General features: G+C 42.9%; 1 protein-coding gene across 2 annotated transcripts in view; it reads left to right on the forward strand.

Moving 5' to 3' along the window:
• The window catches only part of LOC124082149 (translation initiation factor IF-2), a 70,188-nt gene that overhangs the window by 24,413 nt on the left and 23,547 nt on the right, over window positions 1-22,228 (forward strand). For both annotated transcript variants that reach the window (XM_058573998.1, XM_046428619.2), the window contains exon 2: window positions 5,309-5,482. The gene's annotated coding sequence lies outside the window, so the exon portion shown is untranslated. The remainder of the gene's footprint in view (window positions 1-5,308; window positions 5,483-22,228) is intronic.

The raw sequence follows: 22,228 nt of genomic DNA on the forward strand, positions 1-22,228 counted from the left end.
TGATTCAGCAAATAGTTGTTGAGTCCCTCCTGTGCTCCAGGCAATATTAGACAATAGATAATGTTAAAGGGGAAAAATCCAATCAGACTGTCACTGGAGAAGACATCTCTGAAGTAGGTTTCAAGGAGTTCCCAGAGGGAAGAGAAAATATAACTCAGGACCAGGGGGTTTCTTGCATATGTGATGGAAAAGAATTACAGCATGTGCCAGTCAAAGGCTTAGAGAGAGGTTTATTTAGGAAAGTAGATTCAATATTCAAGGAAAAATGGGGGCAATCTCAAGAGAGATGCCTCTGGGATAAAGCAAGGACTACACATTCACGAGAGAAGGCAGGCTGGCTCCAGAGAGAGAGACAGCAACCCCTGTGGTGTAGGGTGCTACTATTTATAGAAGGACAGTTGCTAAGGCTGGCTGGAGGTGGAGCTACACAATTTTGCCAGTATTTCCTGTGCTTGAGCACTGCCCTCAGGTTACAAGGGCATGGGTTAAGGGTGAGGGCTCAGTACTTATAATTTTAGTGGGTGTTTCCTGCATTTCAATGAATTCCGGGCAATTCCTTTGAGACACAGTATCTTTCTTTTTATTTCCAAATTCCTATCTCTAGACCATGTCTTATCTTCTAAGAACTTGCAATCTTGTGGAGGAGAGAATGCTAACCTGGAGGTCAACTAAGTGATTACAAATCAGTATAAGCATGGTAGCCCTGGAGAGCTGTGTGATCTTAGGAGGGACATCCACATGCTCTTTTTTATTTTTATTTTTTGGGAGGAGTACCACGGATTGAACTCAGGGACACTCAACCACTGAGCCTCAACCCCAACCCTATTTTGTATTTTATGTAGAGATAGGGTCTCACTGAGTTGCTTAGTGCCTAACTTTTTGCTGAGGCTGGCTTTGAACTTGCGGTCCTCCCTAGTCACTGGGATTGCAGGCATGGGCCACTGTGCCAGGCTTCCACATGTTCTTTAAGGTTTGAAAAAAAAAATAGGGAGGTGCAAAGTGGATAAGGGGTTTGGGGAATGTGTGCTGCAGAGTCCTGTAAATAAACTGAAAGATAAGTCAGAGAATCTGGCTTAGATAGAGGAAAGGCCCTTTCTTCTTTACCCTCTCCAGTTTCCAAGAGCCAGTGTTTGTAAAAGCCCAAGGCCAGCAAGTAACAGAATGTTACCATTGGAATTGAAAGTTCTGTACCTAGAGGATATGGTATTGTGACTATCCTGGGTCCTAATACGAATTTCTAATTTTAATAATTGATAACTAATTCTATAAAGGATTATTTATTATCGTAAGATTAATTAAGATTTTCATTTGTTGGGCTGGGGTGTAGTTCATTGGTAGAGTACTTGTGTGTAGGAGACCTGGGTTCCATTTCCGACAACAACAAAAATACTTTCACTGGTTTTATGTAAGTGTTGACTTTCTTACCCTCAGGGACGTTCTTACCACTGAATTACCCCCTCAGCTCAGCTTATTTTATTTTATTTTATGTTTTGGAAGTGGGGATTTAACCCAGAGCTGCATCACCACTGAGCTATATCCCAGCCTTTTTAAATTTTATTATTTTTGAGACAGGGTCTTGCTAAATTGTTTAGGGCCTCACTAAATTGCTGAGGTCAGCCTCAAAGTTGCTGAGGCTGGCTTTGGACTTCTTTTTCTTTTTTCTCAAAACCGTGTCCTCATTATTAGATTGGCATTGGGGATCAGGACAGAGCCTTCAGTAACAGGATTACAGGCATGTGCCATCACACCTGCCACATTTTCTTTCTTGAAAACTAGCCGGGTGTGGTGGGCACGACCCTGTAGTCCTAGTGGCTCAGGAGGCTGAGGCAGGAAGATCGAAATTCAAAGCCAGCCTCAGTAATTTAATGAGGCCCTAAACAACTCAGCAAGACCCTGCCTCTACATAAATATTTTTTAAAACAAGGGATGGGGATGTGGCTCAGTGGTTAAGTGCCTCTGGGTTCAATCCCTGGTACCAAAAAAAAAAAAAAAAAAAAAAAAAAAATCCAAACATGAATCTGATGGAAATTATAGAAACTCTAATCTTCAGTGGAGCTTGCCAGAAAGAAATTATCTGACTGGCATTTTCATAAGATTCCCACCATTTCAGAGGGAATGCCCTAAATATATACCCATACCTCTATTGCACAGAGAGGTCAAGGGAAACCTGGACAGGCCTTATTGGAATTCCCCACTCAGTCTATTAGATGTTATACCCAAACACAATCCACAGGATTGTCTATGCTTCATTCAGTCATGTCTATGAAAAGAAGTCTCTATAAAACCCCAAAAGGGCTTGGTGCTGTGGCACACACCTGTATTCCCAGCAGCTTGAGAGGCTGAAGCAGGAGGAACCCAAGTTCAAAGCTAGCCTCAGCTACTTAAGGAGTCCCTAAGCAACTTGGTAAGACCCTGTCTCAAAATAAAAAGGGCTGGGGATATGGCTTGGTGGTTAAATGTCTCTGGGTTCAATCCCTGGTACCAAAAATAAATAAATAAATAATGATAATAAAAATAAAACGCAAAAAGTCAGAGTTTGGAGAGCTTCCAGGAAGTTGGAACACATGGAAGTTTTTTTTTTGTTTTTTTGTTTTTTTAAGAGAGAGAGTGAAAGAGGGAGAGAGAGAGACAGAGAATTTTAATATTTATTTTTTAGTTATTGGCGGACACAACATCTTTGTTTTGTATGTGGTGCTGAGGATCGAACCCGGGCCGCACGCATGCCAGGCAAGCGCGCTACCACTTGAGCCACATCCCCAGCCCCACATGGAAGTTCTTGAGTGTGGCATGCCCAAAGTGGGAATGGTCACTCGCACCTTCTTTTCACAGACCCATGCATCTCTCTGTTTCCTTTGTAATATTCTTTCAATAAACGATTAAATTAAGTGTTTCTCTGGGTTCTGTGAGCTTCTGTGCAATCTAATGGAACTTGAATGGGTTGTGAGAACCCTGACTTTTAGGTGGTCATTAGAAAACACAGGTAAAACAACCTGGGGTTTGTGATAGTCATTTAAAGGGTGACCCAGTCTTGGGAACTGAGCCCTCAACCTCTGATGCTGTCTCCAGGTAGATAGTGTCAGAACTTGATTGGATTAGGGGATGCCCAGCTGGTGCCCAATGCTGCAATGTTGCTTGCTTGATAAATGTGAAGAAAATCCAAACAGGTCAGAAGCCTGCCATGGGAATAGTAGAAACTGAATTTGAGTTTGTCCCCCCACCCTATATCTGCACAATGTGCTTCAAAGTCTGTTTATTCCTTTTCCTTTTCCTTTTCTTTCTTCTATTTTTTTTTTTTTTGGTAGGTACTAAGGATTGAACCCAGGGAAACTCGACCACTGAGCCACATCCTCAGTGTGTTTTACTTTTTGAGACAGGGTCTCGCTAGGTTGCTTAGGACCTCTTAAGACTGGCCTCCAATTTGTCATCCTCCTGCCTCAGCCTCCCAAGCTACTGAAATTACAGGCATGTACCACTGCACATGGCAGGGAAGGAAACCCTTTGAAGTAAAGACCAAGAACAGCTTTTTTAGCCACCTGTACACCTTATTGCTATCTCCCTTTCTGTAGACAGGATAGCAGTTTGGGACTGGGGTATTGAAGAAGATGGTTGGCAGTGCGACTTATTCTCTTACTATATCAGTAAGCAAAGTGAGTCATTGACTGGCCTAGGCAACGGTCCGAACTTAGAATGTGGGGTCCTAGTGACAACTCCAGAGCAACCACAGCATACATGCCTATTAAAATAGTGAGCTTTATAGTGATTTCTGTTCTGGGTCTGTGTTGCTGAAGCCTCCACATGGCACAATAGGAGGAATGTGCTTAGATGTGAGCCTCAGCCTGCATTTTCAGTTGAAAAATAAATGTGCATGGAGCTGAGTATCTACATCAAATCCTGTCTAAGACAAAGTAATACATGCATGATTCATTATATATCCACACTTATTTTCCCTATATGTGCCTAAATTGATGGAAAAGAGACAAAAATTATTATGGCTAATTTCGCTCCCTTCTCCTGTGTCAATGCCAAGCAATTACACAGAAACCACAATACAAATAAACACGAGTAATCCTATACATAAGTACATTCATCTTCCTGACTGTTTATTTAACTTTATTTACACTATATACATGATCATTCTAAAAATATTTTCTCCGGCATTCACAAAGCTGAGAGTTTGTCTTCCAAAGGATTAGCAGATTATTCTGCAGTGAGCAGATGAGAAAAAGTCAAATAGACTCCAGGCTACTGTGGGCTTCGTGACTGAGCCCTGGACAGACATGGAGTTAAGGTTGTTGGGATGCAGAGCCTTGTGCTTCCTTAGCTGCACAGGGAGAAGTGGACAAGGTTTCTGTTGTCAGCATAATTGCTCAATGAGAAATTACTTTCCTCTTTTTTGATACTGGGGATTGAACCCAGAGGTAATTTACTATTGAACTACATCCCCAGCCCTTTTTATTTATTTTTTTTTAATTTAGGATCTCGCTGAGTTCTTTAGGGCCTCACTAAATTGCTGAGGCTGGTCTGGAACTTGTGATCCTCCTGCTTTTGTCTCCCTTCCTCCCTCTTTCTCTCTCTCCCTTTCCTCTCCCTTTCTTTCTTTCTTGAAACTGAGGATTAAACCCATGAGCCCATCCACAGTCCTTTTTATTTTTTTATTTTGAGACAAGGCCTCCATAAATTGCTTAGGATCCTTGCTAAATAGCTGAGGCTGGTTACAAATTCGCAATTGTCCTGTCGAAGTCTCCTGAGTCACTGGGATTACAGGCATGCACCACAGTACCAAACTATCTTAACCTCTTAATTCATTGTCTGTACATGTGTAAATTGACCCAGTCAGAAAACAAAGAAAATTTCACATAGGTGATTAATTTTTAAAAGCCACTTTTATAGGTGGACACAGTGGCTCACACTGTAATCCCCATGAGTCTGGAGGCAAGAGGATAGCAAGTTTGAGGCTAGCCTCTTCAATTTAGTGAGAGGGATGGGGATGTGGTTCAGTGGTACATGGGAGGGATGGGGATGTAGCTCAGTGGTAAAGCACCCCTGAGTTTAATCCCCAGTACTGCAGAGGATAAATAAATAAGTACCACTTTTATTAACAACTGTAAAAAACAAATAGGTTGCAGAATGCAACACAGTAGTAGAGCACTTCACTGGCATGTGCAAGGTCTTGGGTTCCATCCCAGAACAGCAAAACAAAGAACACAAATAGTTTGAAAGTAACTTTTGCTTACTAGAAAGCTTAGTCATAAATTATTAAGAGTTTTTGCTTTAATGACCTTTTTTTTTTTTTTCTTTTTCTTTGCAGTACAGAGGATGGAACCCAAGGCATCAAGCATTCAAGGGAAGAGCTCTACTACTGATCTACATGCCCAGACCTTTTAAAATTGTTTTGAAACAGGATCTCACTAAACTGCCCAGACTGACTTCGAATTTTGGAATCCTCCTGCCTCAACTCTTGAGTAGCTGGGATTACATGCAGGTGCCACCACACCTGGCTCCTTCTTTGTTTTCTTTTGTTTTAAATTTTGTTTGTTTTGTTACTGGGGATGTTATAGTCTAGGGGTATTGGGTTCCTTGTCTTCATTCAGCAAAGAATTGAAGAACACAAAGACAGCAAGCAAACTGCAGGTTTATTGCAAAAGTGACAGACTTCTCCTAAGAGAAGGGGTCCTTGAGCAGGGAGTTCAGTGGGAAGTTTTGGTTTATTCTTTTTATGGTTATCTTCCTTTTCTTGTCTCCTCCCCTGTCCATGCTCTCCCCACTATCAATTATTGTTACCATCGGGGTCCAAGTCTATTTTATTTTTTTTATTGGATCCTCCACTTAGGACTATGAGTACGGAAGTGTCTGTCAGATTGGGTCTCTCCACTGTGCCCAGTAGTGCTTTCTCCCAGCAGAAAGTTGACCACATCAGAAGACCCATTCCATGTTCCTTTGTTCTGCTCTACTCAATCCCCACCTTGCCCTGACTTGCCCTTTTACATTTCCCTCAGTGATTGCCCCCAGAGATATTTAACTACTGAGTTAACAGCACCAGCCCTTTTTATTTTGAGACAGGGTCTTGATAAGTTGATTAGGGTCCCATTAAATTGCAGGGTGCAGGCCTCAAACTTGTGATCCTCCTGCCTCAGACTCCCAAGTTGCTGGAATTACAGCTGTGTGCCACTGTGCCCAGCTTCTTATTTGTCTGTTTGTTTTTGTACCAGATTGAACCCAGAGGTGCCTAACCACTGAGCCACATCCTGAGCCCATTTTATTTTTATTTTGGGAGACAGGGTCTTGTTAAATTGCTCAAGGGCTTGCTAAATTGCTGAGGCTGACCTTGAATTTAAGATCCTCCTGCCTCAGCCTCCTGAACTGCTGGGATTACAAGCCTGTGCCACTGAGTTTTCTTTCTTGGTTTTGAGGACCTTAAAAGTTTTTGAGGAATCCTGATCAAGTATTTTGAAGAATATTTCTCTCTCTGTCTCTGTCTTTTTCCTAGAATATGTCTTAATTAGAATTTGTTGTTTTCCTGATATTCTTTTTTTTTTTTTTTGGTACTGGGGATTGAACCCTGGGGCTTTATACCACTGACCTACATCCCCAGCCCTTTCTATTTTTTATTTTGATACAGGGTTTCACCAAACTGTTGAGGATCTTGCTAAAGTGTTGAGGCTGGCCTCAAACTTGCAATTCTCCTGCCTCAGTCTACCAAATTGTTTGGATTACAGGTGTACAGCTCAATGCCCAGCTGATATATATATTTTATTACTTATTTATTATTAGCTGATATATATATATATATATATATAATATACATATATTTTATTAAGAAAATATATTTATTAAGAAAATTACGGCCGCCCCCCACCCCCCGCGCCTGCCAGGTAGGGGAACTGTGACCACGGACAGAAAAGGCCCAGCGGCCCTTGGCGGGACAGAGCTTCCAATCACTCCTGCAAGGTAGGCGGACCTGCGACCCACCAGCAGAGGAGGAGCAGCGACCTGCTGAGAGGCAGAGCCGCCCCCTCCCCCTGCACCGGCAAGGTAGAGGGAACTGTGACCATGCACAGAGCAGGCCCAGCGGCCTGCTGAGGGGCAGAGCCGCCCCCCACCCCTCGCGCCTGCCAGGTAGGGGAACTGTGACCACGGACAGAAAAGGCCCAGTGGCCCGCGGCGGGGCAGAGCTTCCAATCACTCCTGCAAGGTAGGCGGGCCTGAGACCCACCTGCAGAAGAGGAGCAGCGACCTGCTGAGAGGCAGAGCCGCCCCCTCCCCCTGCACCGGCAAGGTAGAGGGAACTGTGACCACGAACAGAGCAGGCCCAGCGGCCTGCTGAGGGGCAGAGCCGCCCCCCACCCCCCGCGCCTGCCAGGTAGGGGAACTGTGACCACGGACAGAAAAGGCCCAGTGGCCCGCGGCGGGACAGAGCTTCCAATCACTCCTGCAAGGTAGGCGGGCCTGCGACCCACCGGCAGAGGAGGAGCAGCGACCTGCTGAGAGGCAGAGTCGCCCCCTCCCCCTGCGCCGGCAAAGTAGAGGGAACTGTGACCACGCACAGAGCAGGCCCAGCGGCCTGCTGAGGGGCAGAGCCACCCCCCATCCCCCGCCCCTGCCAGGTGACCACCGACAGAAAAGGCCGAGTGTCCCGCGGCAGGACAGAGCTTCCAATCACTCCTGCAAGGTAGGCGGGCCTGCGACCCACTGGCAGAAGAGGAGCAGCGACCTGCTGAGAGGCAGAGCCGCCCCCCCCCCCTGCACCGGCAAGGTAGAGGGAACTGTGACCACGCACAGAGCAGGCCCAGCGGCCTGCTGAGGGGCAGAGCCGCCCCCCACCCCTCGCGCCTGCCAGGTAGGGGAACTGTGATCATGGACAGAGCAGGCCCAGCGGCCTGCTGAGGGGCAGAGCCACCCCCCACCCCACGCCCCTGCCAGGTGACCACCGACAGAAAAGGCCCAGTGGCCCGCGGTGGGACAGAGCTTCCAATCACTCCTGCAAGGTAGGCAGGCCTGCGACCCACCTGCAGAAGAGGAGCAGCGGCCTGCTGAGAGGCAGATCCGCCCCCTCCCCCTGCACCGGCAAGGTAGAGGGAACTGTGACCACGCACAGAGCAGGCCCAGCGGCCTGCTGAGGGGCAGAGCCGCCCCCCACCCCTCGCGCCTGCCAGGTAGGGGAACTGTGACCACGGACAGAAAAGGCCCAGTGGCCCGCGGCGGGACAGAGCTTCCAATCACTCCTGCAAGGTAGGCGGGCCTGCGACCCACCTGCAGAAGAGGAGCAGCGACCTGCTGAGAGGCAGAGCCGCCCCCTCCCCCTGCACCTGCAAGGTAGAAGGAACTGTGACCACGCACAGAGCAGGCCCAGCGGCCTGCTGAGGGGCAGAGCCACCCACCACCCCCCGCCCCTGCCAGGTGACCACCGACAGAAAAGGCCCAGTGGCCCGCGGCGGGACAGAGCTTCCAATCACTCCTGCAAGGTAGGCGGGCCTGCGACCCACTGGCAGAAGAGGAGCAGCGGCCTGCTGAGAGGCAGAGCCGCCCCCTCCCCCTGCACCGGCAAGGTAGAGGGAACTGTGACCACGCACAGAGCAGGCCCAGCGGCCTGCTGAGGGGCAGAGCCACCCCCCACCCCCCGCGCCTGCCAGGTAGGTGGAACTGTGACCACCGACAGAAAAAGGCCGAGTGGCCCGCGGCAGGACAGAGCTTCCAATCACTCCTGCAAGGTAGGCGGGCCTGCGACCCACTGGCAGAAGAGGAGCAGCGGCCTGCTGGGAGGCAGAGCCGCCCCCTCCCCCTGCACCGGCAAGGTAGAGGGAACTGTGACCACGCACAGAGCAGGCCCAGGGGCCTGCTGGGGGGCAGAGCCGCCCCCCACCCCCCGCGCCTGCCAGGTAGGTGGAACTGTGACCACCATCAAAACAGGCCAGACCTGCAACCGAGAGACAGAACAGGCCCAGTGGCCTGAGGAAGGGTAGAGCCGCCCCCCTCCCCCCCGCACCTGCAAGGTAGGCGGACCTGCGACCCACTGGCAGTACAGCCCCAGAGGCCTGCAGAGGGGCAGTGCCGCTGCCTGCACCTGCAAAGTAGACAGAACTGTGACCACCCACAGAAGAAGCCTAGCGGCCCGCAGTGGGACAGAGCCGCCGCCCGCGCCTGCGAGGGAGACTTTGCAACTATACAAGACCAATATAAATATATAGGGGGAAAATTCAATAACACAACAGTTTCACTAAGTAGAAAGGAACGCAAACAGTATGAAGAGACAAGGAAAGAAAGGACCACAAGCAATGCAGGTCAACTCAACATTAGAAGAGGTAATAGCTGCAGCAGATGGAATGTCAGATAAAGAATTCAGGATATACATGCTTCAGATGATCTGGAGTCTCAAGGAAGACATCAGACAGCAAAATCAGACAATGAAAGATCACTTCAACAATGAATTACATAAACAAATCCAAGAAGCAAAAGATCAACTACACAGGGAAATAGAGGTTATAAAAAACAAACAAACAGAAATCCTAGAAATGCAGGAAGCAATAAGCCAGCTTAAAAACTCAATTGAGAATACTACCAGCAGAGTAGAACACTTAGAAGACAGAACATCAGACAATGAAGATAAAGTATTTCAACTTGAAAAGAACATAGACAGCTCAGCAAGACTGTTAAGAAACCATGAGCAGAACATCCAAGAAATATGGGATAACATCAAGAGACCAAATTTAAGAGTCATTGGGATACAGGAAGGGACAGAGTTTCAAACCAAAGGATTGAGCAATCTATTCAATGAAATAATACGAGAAAACTTCCCAGACTTAAAGAATGAGACAGAACCCCAAATCCTAGAAGCCTACAGGACGCCGAATGTGCAAAATCATAAGAGACCCACACCTAGACACATTATAATGAAGATGCCCAACATACAGAATAAGGAGAGAATTTTAAAAGCTACAAGAGAAAGGAAGCAGATCACATTTAGGGGTAAGCCAATCAGGATAACAGCTGATCTTTCAACACAGACTCTGAAAGCTAGAAGATCCTGGAATAACATATTTCAAACACTGAAAGAAAATGGGTTCCAACCAAGAATTGTGTTTCCAGCGAAATTAAGCTTCAGGATGGAAGATGAAATTAAAACCTTCCACGATAAACAAAAGTTAAAAGAATTTGCAGCTAGAAAACCATCTCTTCAAAACATCCTGGGCAAAACATTACAGGAAGAGGAAATGGAAAATAACAATGAAAACCAACAGTGGGAGGTAGGACACTAAAGGGGGGAAAATAATCAAAGAGGAAAACAAACCATGTTTAGTAACATAAATAAACAAATATGGCTGGAAGAACAACCCATATCTCAATAATAACCCTAAATGTTAATGGCTTAAACTCACCAATCAAGAGACACAGGCTAGTAGAATGGGTCACAAAACAAGACCCAACAATATGCTGCCTACAGGAGACGCATTTGATAGGAAAAGACATACATAGGCTGAAGGTGAAAGGTTGGGAAAAATCATATCACTCATATGGACTTCGGAAACAAGCAGGAGTATCCATACTCATATCAAATAAAATAGATTTCAAGCCAAAGTTAATCAAAAGGGATAAAGAGGGATACTACATACTGCTCAAGGGAACCATACACCAACAAGACATAACAATCATAAATATATATGCCCCAAACAATGGTGCAGCTATGTTCATCAAACAAACTCTTCTCAAGTTCAAGAGTCTAATAGACCACCATACAATAATCATGGGAGACTTCAACACACCTCTATCACCACTGGACAGATCTTCCAAACAAAAGTTGAATAAGGAAACTATAGATCTCAATAACACAATTAATAACCTAGACTTAATTGACATATATAGAGTATACCACCCAACATCAAGCAGTTACACTTTTTTCTCAGCAGCACATGGATCCTTCTCAAAAATAGATCATATATTATGTCACAGGGAAACTCTTAGACAATATAAAGGAGTAGAGATAATACCATGCATCCTATCTGATCATAATGGAATGGAACTGAAAATCAACGATAAAAGAAGGAAGGGAAAAGAATACATCACTTGGAGAATGAACAATAGGTTACTGAATGATCAATGGGTTATAGAAGACATCAAGGAAGAAATTAAAAAATTCTTAGAGATTAATGAAAACACAGACACAACATATCGGAATCTATGGGACACATTGAAAGCAGTTCTAAGAGGAAAATTCATTGCTTGGAGTTCATTCCTTAAAAAAAGAAAAAACCAACAAATAAATGATCTCATACTTCATCTCAAAATCCTAGAAAAAGAAGAGCAAAACAACAGCAAAAGAAGTAGAAGGCAAGAAATAATTAAAATCAGAGCTGAAATTAATGAAATCGAAACAAAAGAAACAATTGAAAAAATTGACAAAACTAAAAGTTGGTTCTTTGAAAAAATAAACAAAATCGACAGACCCTTAGCCATGCTAGCGAAGAGAAGAAGAGAGAGAACTCAAATTACTAACATACGGGATGAAAGAGGCAATATCACAACAGACACTTCAGAAATACAGAAGATAATCAAAAATTATTTTGAATCCTTATACTCCAATAAATTAGAAGATAGTGAAGGCATAGATAAATTTCTTAAGTCATATGATCTGCCCAGATTGAGTCAGGAGGATATAGACAACCTAAACAGACCAATATCAATTGAGGAAATAGAAGAAACCATCAAAAGACTACCAACTAAGAAAAGCCCAGGACCAGATGGGTATACAGCAGAGTTTTACAAAACCTTTAAAGAGGAACTAATACCAATACTTTTCAAGCTACTTCGGGAAATAGAAAAAGAGGGAGAACTTCCAAATTCATTCTACGAGGCCAACATCACCCTGATACCTAAACCAGACAAAGACACTTCAAAGAAAGAAAACTACAGACCAATATCTCTAATGAACCTAGATGCAAAAATCCTCAATAAAATTCTGGCCACTCGGATACAAAAACTTATCAAAAAAATTGTGCACCATGATCAAGTAGGATTCATCCCTGGGATGCAAGGCTGGTTCAATATACGGAAATCAATAAATGTTATTCACCACATCAATAGACTTAAAAATAAGAATCATATGATCATCTCGATAGATGCGGAAAAAGCATTTGACAAAGTACAGCATCCCTTTATGTTCAAAACTCTAGAAAAACTAGGGATAACAGGAACATACCTCAATATTGTAAAAGCAATCTATGCTAAGCCTCAGGCTAGCATCATTCTGAATGGAGAAAAATTGAAAGCATTCCCTCTAAAATCTGGAACAAGACAGGGATGCCCTCTCTCTCCACTTCTGTTCAACATAGTTCTCGAAACACTGGCCAGAGCAATTAGACAGACGAAAGAAATTAAAGGCATCAAAATAGGAAAAGAAGAACTTAAATTATCACTATTTGCAGATGACATGATTCTATACCTAGCAGACCCAAAAGGGTCTACAAAGAAACTATTAGAGCTAATAAATGAATTCAGCAAAGTGGCAGGATATAAAATCAACACGCATAAATCAAAGGCATTCCTGTATATCAGCGACAAATCCTCTGAAATGGAAATGAGGACAACCACTCCATTCACAATATCTTCAAAAAAAATAAAATACTTGGGAATCAACCTAACAAAAGAGGTGAAAGACTTATACAATGAAAACTACAGAACCCTAAAGAGAGAAATAGAAGAAGATCTTAGAAGATGGAAAAATATACCCTGTTCATGGATAGGCAGAACTAACATCATCAAAATGGCGATATTACCAAAAGTTCTCTACAGGTTTAATGCAATGCCAATCAAAATCCCAACGGCATTTCTTGTAGAAATAGAGAAAGCAATCATGAAATTCATAGGGAAAAACAAAAGGCCCAGAATAGCAAAAACAATGCTAAGCAGGAAGGGTGAATCAGGCGGTATAGCGATACCAGACTTCAAACTATACTACAGAGCAATAGTAACAAAAACAGCATGGTACTGGTACCAAAACAGGCGGGTGGACCAATGGTACAGAATAGAGGACACAGAAACCAATCCACAAAACTACAACTACCTTATATTTGATAAAGGGGCTAAAAGCATGCAATGGAGGAAGGATAGCATCTTCAACAAATGGTGCTGGGAAAACTGGAAATCCATATGCAACAAAATGAAACTGAATCCCTTTCTCTCGCCATGCACAAAAGTGAATTCAAAATGGATCAAGGAGCTTGATATCAAATCAGAGACACGCCGTCTGATAGAAGAAAAAGTTGGCTACGATCTACATACTGTGGGGTCGGGCTCCAAATTCCTCAATAGGACACCCATAGCACAAAAGTTAATAACTAGAATCAACAAATGGGACTTACTCAAACTAAAAAGTTTTTTCTCAGCAAAAGAAACAATAAGAGAGGTAAATAGAGAGCCTACATCCTGGGAACAAATCTTTACTCCTCACACTTCAGATAGAGCCCTAATATCCAGAGTATACAAAGAACTCAAAAAATTAGACAATAAGAGAACAAACAACCCAATCAACAAATGGGCCAAGGACCTGAACAGACACTTCTCAGAGGAGGACATACAATCAATCAACAAGTACATGAAAAAATGCTCACCATCTCTAGCAGTCAGAGAAATGCAAATCAAAACCACCCTAAGATACCATCTCACTCCAGTTAGATTGGCAGCCATTATGAAGTCAAACAACAACAAGTGCTGGCGAGGATGTGGGGAAAAGGGTACACTTGTACATTGCTGGTGGGACTGCAAATTGGTGCAGCCAATTTGGAAAGCAGTATGGAGATTTCTTGGAAAGCTGGGAATGGAGCCACCATTTGACCCAGCTATTCCCCTTCTTGGTCTATTCCCTAAAGACCTAAAAAGAGCATGCTACAGGGACACTGCTACATCTATGTTCATAGCAGCACAATTCACAATAGCTAGACTGTGGAACCAACCTAGATGCCCTTCAATGGATGAATGGATAAAAAAAATGTGGCATTTATACACAATGGAGTATTACTCTGCATTAAAAAATGACAAAATCATAGAATTTACAGGGAAATGGATGGCATTAGAGCAGATTATGCTAAGTGAAGCTAGCCAATCCCTAAAAAACAAATGCCAAATGTCTTCTTTGATATAAGGAGAGTAACTAAGAACAGAGTAGGGTCGAAGAGCAGGAGAAGAAGATTAACATTAAACAGGGATGAGAGGTGGGAGGGAAAGGGAGAGAGAAGGGAAAATGCATGGAAATGGAAGGAGACCCTCAGAGTTATACAAAAGTACATACAAGAGGAAGTGAGGGGAAGGGGAAAAATAATATAAGGGGGACAAACGAATGTCAGTAGAGGGAGCAGAGAGAGAAGAGGGGAGGGGAGGGGAGGGGAGGGGAGGGGAGGGGAGGGGAGGGGGGGAGGGGAGGGGGGATAGTAGAGGATAGGAAAGGCAGCAGAATACAACAGACACTAGTATGGCAATATGTAAATCAATGGATGTGTAACTGATGTGATTCTGCAATCTGTATATGGGGTAAAAATGGGAGCTCATAACCCACTTGAATCAAATTGTGAAATATGATATATCAAGAACTATGTAATGTTTTGAACAGCCAACAATAAAAAAAAAAAAAAAAAAAAAAAAGAAAATTACCATATAATTTTGTATCATGGAGTGTAGAGTCTGGTGGGTTGTTTGTCTTGTGAATTCAAAGAATGAGATTCACAGATAGGAGAGGATATAAAATGTATATATTTTACATATTTATTTATGTATTTTATATATTTATATTTATAAATTTATGTATTTTATATATTTATAAAGCAAAGTATAAGATTTTATTAAAGCAAAGTGTAGCAAATCTCTGGCACCTGGGAGGGATCCCAGAGGATTACCGGTTGGTAGCTATTGTCTAGAGGTTTGTATGGACCTATAGCTTTAAGGGAGTCAGTCCTGGCCCAATCCTGAATAGGATATTCAATGTCCAGGAGGCATTCATGCTGCCTTTAGTCCAGTCAAAATATTGATCCGGCATTTTTTCTTCTGTTTGAAGCTGTGGACTCCAGGTCACTTATGTTCCATTTTTCCATGGACTCTAGGTCACATGTGTCCTGATTTTAAAATAACCTTTTTGCAAGTTTCTCAGCAAAAGCCTGCAGCTGCTGTTTGTGCTCTGCTGCTCAGGAAGTCAACAAGGGCTTATTTCCCTATCTGCTTAACTTTATCTCTTCCTCCTGACCTCAATATCATAGGTGCATAGCAACAGGATTTATCACTATCAATGATGACCTTTATCAATTAACAGATTTTATAAGGTTTTTGTTTTGTTTTGTTTTATGCTGGTGATTGAACCAAGAGGCACTTTACCACTGAGCTACCTCCCCAGCCCTTTTGATTTTTTATTTTGAGACAGGGTCTTATTAAGTTGCTTAGGACCTCCCTAAGTTGCTGAGGATGGCTTTGAACTTGGGATCCTCCTGCCTCAGTCTCCCGAGTTGCTGGAATTACAGGCATGCAACATCATGCTCTGCTGTAAAATTTGCTGTTCCCCACCTTTCATTACTTTATATTTTTGGAAATCTGTATGAACAGCCAACACTTAAAGAATGGGGGAGTTAGCCAGGCACAGTGGCACACACACCGTTTTCCCAGCAGCTCAGTAGACTGAGGCAGGAAGATAGTGAATTCAAAGCCAGCCTCAGCAATTTAGCGAGGCCCTATGCAACTCAGTAGAACCCTGTCTCTAAATAAAATACAAAAAGGGCTGGGGGTGTGGCTTTTTGGTTGAGGCCCCTGAGTTCAATCCCTGGTATCAAAGAAACAAAGAGTGGGAAGTGGAGTTAAACTAGGTGTGGTGGTACAGGCCTATAATCCCAGTGACTCAGAAGAAGAATGGGGAGTTAATACTTCACTTCCTTGACAGCAGATATCAGATTGTCACAGGAAGGTGTGTGTGTGGGGGGGAGGGGACAGTTTAAAGCCAAACCTTTGTTTTTGTGTTCCAGTGAAAGAAAATTATTTAACTTCAGACACCAAAAGCTATGCAAGAAAACTTTTTTTTTATAGGTGAAAGTGAAGTAAAAGCAAAGCGAAGCTTAAGCAGAGAGCACTTTCAAGAGAGAGTGGGCCATCTCAGAGCAGAGAACATCAAAGGAGACAATCCTGTCTCCAAATTTGATTAGTGTTTGAGGCTTACCAGAACTGGGGACCACCTTCTGTACTCTTTGCCGATCAGGTGTTCGACTCCTCCTTCACATTGGGTGGTGAAGTTTTTGACCTTAGTTGGCCCTCTCCAGAACTGTCATGGTGACCATCCTATTTAGGGGTCTTCATCTACAAGTCAATTGCATGTTCATGTGGGCACTGGGCCAATGGCTGGTCAGAAGTTACCTTAGTATGCCTGCATTGCTAAAGGAATCTTCCTTCTCAGACAATTGGAGACATTTATAGCTGTAATTCCTAGCTTTACATCAACACCAATGGACCCTGTCAAGAGTTAGTCCCATTAATCCTTTTCTCTTGATGTGATTTCCAACTAGCTCCCCTGCTTCTGTTTATTTATTTTACTAATTGACTACCAACTTTGCTTTCTCATCAACCTTGGAAGTTATTTAAAGAAGACCCTAAATTAATTTAAAGAACACTTGTGACCTTGCCTGCATTTCACTACTCATTGCTAGCTACTACCTACCAAATCCCATGTTAATGTGGGCACCTGATTCAGTAGCTGGTCAGAAGTATCTTAGTGCACCTGCTCTATTAAAAGAATCTTCCTTCCCAAACAAATGGAGATACCTATAGCCATAATTCCTAGCTTCACATCAACCTCGGTGGCCCTGTCAAGAGTGGTCCCATTATTCCTTTTGTCATTAGCTTTTTTGCTTCTGTTTTCTACAAATTAACTACCACTCTTTGCTTTCTCATCCTCCTTTAAAGTACTGTTAAAAGAAGACTCTAAAGTAACTTAACACTTGTGATCTTGCCATACATTTCACTGGTCATTGCTAGCTACTACCTAACAAGTTATCTGCATAAATTATTTGTAATTCTTCATAAGAGACTTCTGATTGTGTCCAGTTTTAAAATTAATTTTGTTATTAATTCATTTATTTATTTGGTACCAGGGATTGAACTCAGGGGCACTTGACCACCAAGCCACATCCTCAGCCCTATTTTGTATTTTACTTAGAGACAGGGTCTCACTGAGTTGCTTATTGCCTCAACATTGCTGAGGCTGGCTTTGAACTCACAATCCCCCTGTCTCAGCCTCCCAAACCGCTGGAATTACAGGTGTGTGCCAATGCGCCTGGCTCATTTTGTCATTTATTGATGGTGGCATGAACTCATACATATTTTGTTTTTGCTTTGGGCCATGATTTAATACTCCTTTATTTTGTTGGTTGAATTATTCCTGCTTTGAAAAAAGCTAATTATTTCAATGTTGACCACAATATTAGTTGATTCCTGTGTCACCATCTTCATTTATGTGTGTGAGGATATGTTTTGTGTTTTAAGCACTTTCTCAATTTATGGGACTCAAGATAATCTTTTTAAAAGTTTAATCTCCTATCTTATCTCAGATATCTCCTGCCCCAACCCCATAAACAGCCATTTCTCTAAGGATTCCTGGTTGTTTTATTGGAGAGTAGTATTAGAAACTAAGATCTGGGCGCTAGACTTGCTTATTGCTACTGGGGTGTTGTTGCTTCTAGGTTCTTTGAGTTGACAGGGCAAGGAGACATATGTATAGATACTAACCTATGTACATGCATATCTACAAGTATTTCCATATACAAGCATCTCTATATTATATTAAACTATCAATGAGTTCATACTGATGCCTTCAACAGGGGTCATATTAGCTTCCTTTCCTTGTTTATCTGTAATCCCCATCCAACAGTAAGAACCAGGCTCCCACTGTTGGAAATACTGAGGTGCCACAAGAAATAAAACACATGTTTGAAAGTCCATGGGCCAGTCAATCTTCTATGTCTGACAGAAGGGCATGCTAACAGACTGGGCTAGCCAAGCATACTGGGTGGCAGACTGCCAGTTTATATATCTATTTATTTATTTATTTTCAAAGGACACAACATCTTTGTTTGTATGTGGTGCTGAGGATCGAACCCGGGCCGCACGCATGCCAGGCGAGCGCGCTACCGCTTGAGCCACATCCCCAGCCCCCAGTTTATATATCTAATGTAGTGCTCCCTTCACCCTGATTGGAGGACCCAGGTTCAATTTATGCAACTAATTTTAAAATTAGAGTGGGCAAAGGGAAGGGTTATGGGGTTTTTTGTTTGTTTTGTTTTGTTTCTCCTGGTACTGGGGATTGAACCCAGGGGTACCTAACCACTAAGCTACATTCCCAGCCCTTTAAAAAAAAAGTATTTTTATTTAGAGACACAGTCTCCCTGAATTTCTTAGGGCCTAGCTAACTTAGCTAGTTGCTAAGGCTGGCTTTGAACTTGCTGTCCTCCTGCCTCAGCTTCCCAAGCCACTGGGATAAATAAATTAAGTTCTTATTTGGCATTGACTTATCTGTGTCATCACTCATAACCTCCCTAAATTAAAATCCTGTAAGTACAAATGAGATAGTTGTGTGTTTGAGAAATCTATAATATGCTGGCATATAGATAGTAGTTCTGTCTATCTATGTATATCTATCTGGACTGGGTTCGGGAGACAGAGAGTGAGAAAAAAGAGAGATGGCAAGAGAAAATATGAGTATAAAGCTATGAGGCTGAATTTATCTTTATTTTCAAGTTTGGAAGAATTTAGCTATTATCAAAGAAATAAAAAGTGCCCACCAAAAATTTTGATATATAAAATTAGTATTTTTGAATAACCCAATAGGAAAAAGAGACCATTAAAACATTTTTTTGCACAGACCTTTATTGTTTTCTAGGCTACTGCTTAAAAGACAGAAGAAACTCAATGTTATTGGTAAAGGTTAAATCTAGAATAGAAAGTATAAAGAAAGAAAATGTGTTTGTGTGTGCATGTGTATTTTATTTTAGAAAGGCTTATTTTCAAAGAACTGCAAATGAATCATAATTATACTTTTTTTTTTTTTTAAATAAAGCAGTCATAGGGATTAAACCCAGGGCTGCTCTATCATTGAACCACATTCTCAGCCCTTCTTATTTTTTATTTTGAGACAGGATCTCACTAAGTTGCTGAGGCTGGCCTCAAACTTTCCACTTCCTGTCTCAGCCTCTGGAGCCACTGAGATTACAGGTGTGCTGCACCACCTAGACATAGTGCTCACCACTCTATCTTTGATGTGGTGGTATGATAGTGCCTAAGGGCTGGAGTTTAGTTTGCAGTTGAAAATTTTACAGATTATCTACTATGATTATTTGTCATGGAATATGTTTTCATAAGACATTTTAAATTTAACATCTTTTCTTTTCCTCCCTCCCTTCCTTTCGTTCTTTTGTTCTTTTACTGGGTATTGAACCCAGAAGCACTTTACCATGGAGCTATAAACCCTAATCCTTTGTATATATTTTTTGAGACAGGATCTTGCCAAGTTTCTGAGGCAGGTCTGGAATTTGTGGTCCTCCTGCCTCAGCCTTCCAAGTTGCTGAAATTATACTTGCCTAATTATTAATGTCACTTCCTTTCACTCTCAAAAGTGTGCCAATTTGGATAGAAAATTATGACAACTTGCACATTCACCTCACTTCTCATAGGACAGATTGTTATTATTCATTATTATTATTATTATTATTATTATTATTATTTTGATATCAGAGTTGAACCCAAGAGCCCTTTACCACTGAGTGCCGCAACCTGCATAGTGGTTAGTTTAGAATCTGGGTGACAGGTAATGGGGGATTAGAAAAGACAAAAAAGACACACATAGAAAGAAAGCTGAGGCCAGATGGGACATTACACCCTGATGGAGATGTAATGACCCAGAACTAGCTTGACATGTTATATAGGCTTTAACTTCAAAAGGGTTTTGTGTGAGAAAGTGCTGGGTTTCAGTTCTCGAGACTAAAAGGCTCAGGGGTCACTCCAGTTAAACTGGGCTAACTGGGCTGCACAAAATAACCACACAAGAGACAGAGATACCTTTTTCTTTGGGGTGGCTGTGACGGCTCCTCTGACCTTAAGGGTCCACAGAAAGAGAGAGAGCGAGAGCATGCGCTGACCCCTTTTATTGAGGAGAAGCTATTCAAATGAGGCAAGGGGTCAGGTTTCAGGGGGCTGAGTCTATCTTCATGATGTCCACTGTCAGCAGGTTGACTAACACCTGGGTAGGCTAGACCCAAGGGCACAGTAAGAGAAGGGGACACACACAAGGCCCTTCCATGGAAGATTCTATCCTAAACAGGGCAAGGGGTTATATTACAAAGGAACAGGTGAGCATAGCTTCACTCCTGGAGCTGTAGGAAGAGACACCCATGCACAAGAGACACCGACCCTGGAACCCAAGAAGGGTGGGGAAAGCTCTGCCACATTTCTGTGACTGAGCGCCTCAACACCCAGCCGGGGAGTGTGACCCAGTCACATGCAAGGTTGGTATTCTTCAAAGGATACAGAACCAAGGTCAAAGTTCTGAGAAGCCAATAATTATTATCTTTTTTTGCTGATAATAATTCTCTACCCATGGTAGCTGATGTCTGAATTTAAGGTCAAGTTTGACAGTCCTGTGGCAAGCAGAGAATCTCCTCTGAACAGGGTGTCACCATAGCAACTGGGCAGTCTCAACTGCATCTTTGTACCAGGAGTTCCTAGTTCAGGCATGTTCCTGTCATGGGAGAGTTCAAAGACGGTCGGTCATTCAAATTACCACTCCTGACAACTGAGCCACATCCCCAGCTCTTTTTTTTATGTTTTATTTTGAGGCAGGGTCTTGCTAAATCCTTAGGGCCTCACTAAGTTTCTGAAGTTGATCTCAAACATGTGATGCTCCTTCCTCAGTCTCCTGAGTGCTGGAATTATAGGTGCTCACCACTGTGCCCAGCCAGAATTGTTTTAGTACATTATTAGTAGACATGAACAGAAAGAATATTGATATATAATGTTTGCTCTGAAAGATCTATGGTAAGTCTTATTTTAATCAGTGTAATCAGTGGGGTTTGTTTGTTTGTTTGTTTTTTGCTGCAGTGACCAAAAGACCTGACAAGAACAAATTTTGAGAAGGAAAAGTTTATTTGTGGAATCACAGTTTCCTGTCACATAATCAAGATTTATTTTTCTTGTTTCTTTTTTGTTTTTGTAATACTGGGGCTTGAATCCTGGGGTGCTCTGCTAGTGAGCCACATCCCCATCCCTTTTTATTTTACATTTTGACACAGGCTTTTACTTAGTTGCTGGGAATGGCCTTGAACTTATGGTTTGCATTGTTCTTTTTTTTTTTTTTTTTGGTATTGGGGATTGAACCCAGGAGTGCTTATTAGTGAGCCACATCCCAGCCCTTTCATTTTTTATTTTGGCACAGGGTCTTGCTAAATTGCTGAGGCTGGGTTAAAACTTACAATCCTCCTATTTCAGCCTCCTGAGTCATTGGGATTACAGGCTTTCTCTGCCGTGCCCAGCAAGAAATGTACATTTTTCTCTCCCACCCCCTCTTTGGTACCAGGCACTGAATCCAGGGGCACTTAATCACTGAGCCACATCCCCAGCCCCTTTTTGTGGGGAGTCGGGGTTGGGTACTGGGGATTGAACTCAGGAGCACTGAACTACTGAGCCACATCCCCAGCCCTATTTTGTATTTTATTTAGAGACAGGGTCTCACTGAGTTGCTTAGCACCTCGCTTTTGCTGAGACTGGCTTTGAACCCTGGATGCTTCTGTCTCAGCCTCCCAAGCTGGCATTACAGGTGTGCACCACCACACCCGGCTCTAGCCCTTTTTTATATTTTATTTTGAGACAGGGTCTTGCTAAGTTGCTTAGGGCCTTGTTAAGTTGTTGATGCTGGCTTTTGAACTTGTGATCCTCCTGCTTCAACCTCCCTAGCCACTGGAATTACAGACATGTGCCACCATGCCCCCCAAAATGTGCCTTTTTTGAAAGCTTGACCTTACTGCATCCATCTTGAGTTGAAACTGCCATGATTGTCCCTGATTAACCATAATCTGTTTTCCCCACATAGTTTCCCAGCAAATTATAAATAAGCACAACCGTAAGAGTGGTATGTGCATCTTTACAATTGCCTGAGGACTTGATATTAGCTAGAGCTAAACATGTACATTCTGGCTGGGATAAAATCACTTTTGTCCTGATCACT

This window comes from Marmota monax, unplaced genomic scaffold (assembly GCF_021218885.2).
Source record: "Marmota monax isolate L192 unplaced genomic scaffold, Marmota_monax_Labrador192_F-V1.1 WCK01_AAM20220418_F8-fsc00044, whole genome shotgun sequence".
In the NCBI taxonomy this organism is placed as follows: Eukaryota; Metazoa; Chordata; class Mammalia; order Rodentia; family Sciuridae; genus Marmota; species Marmota monax.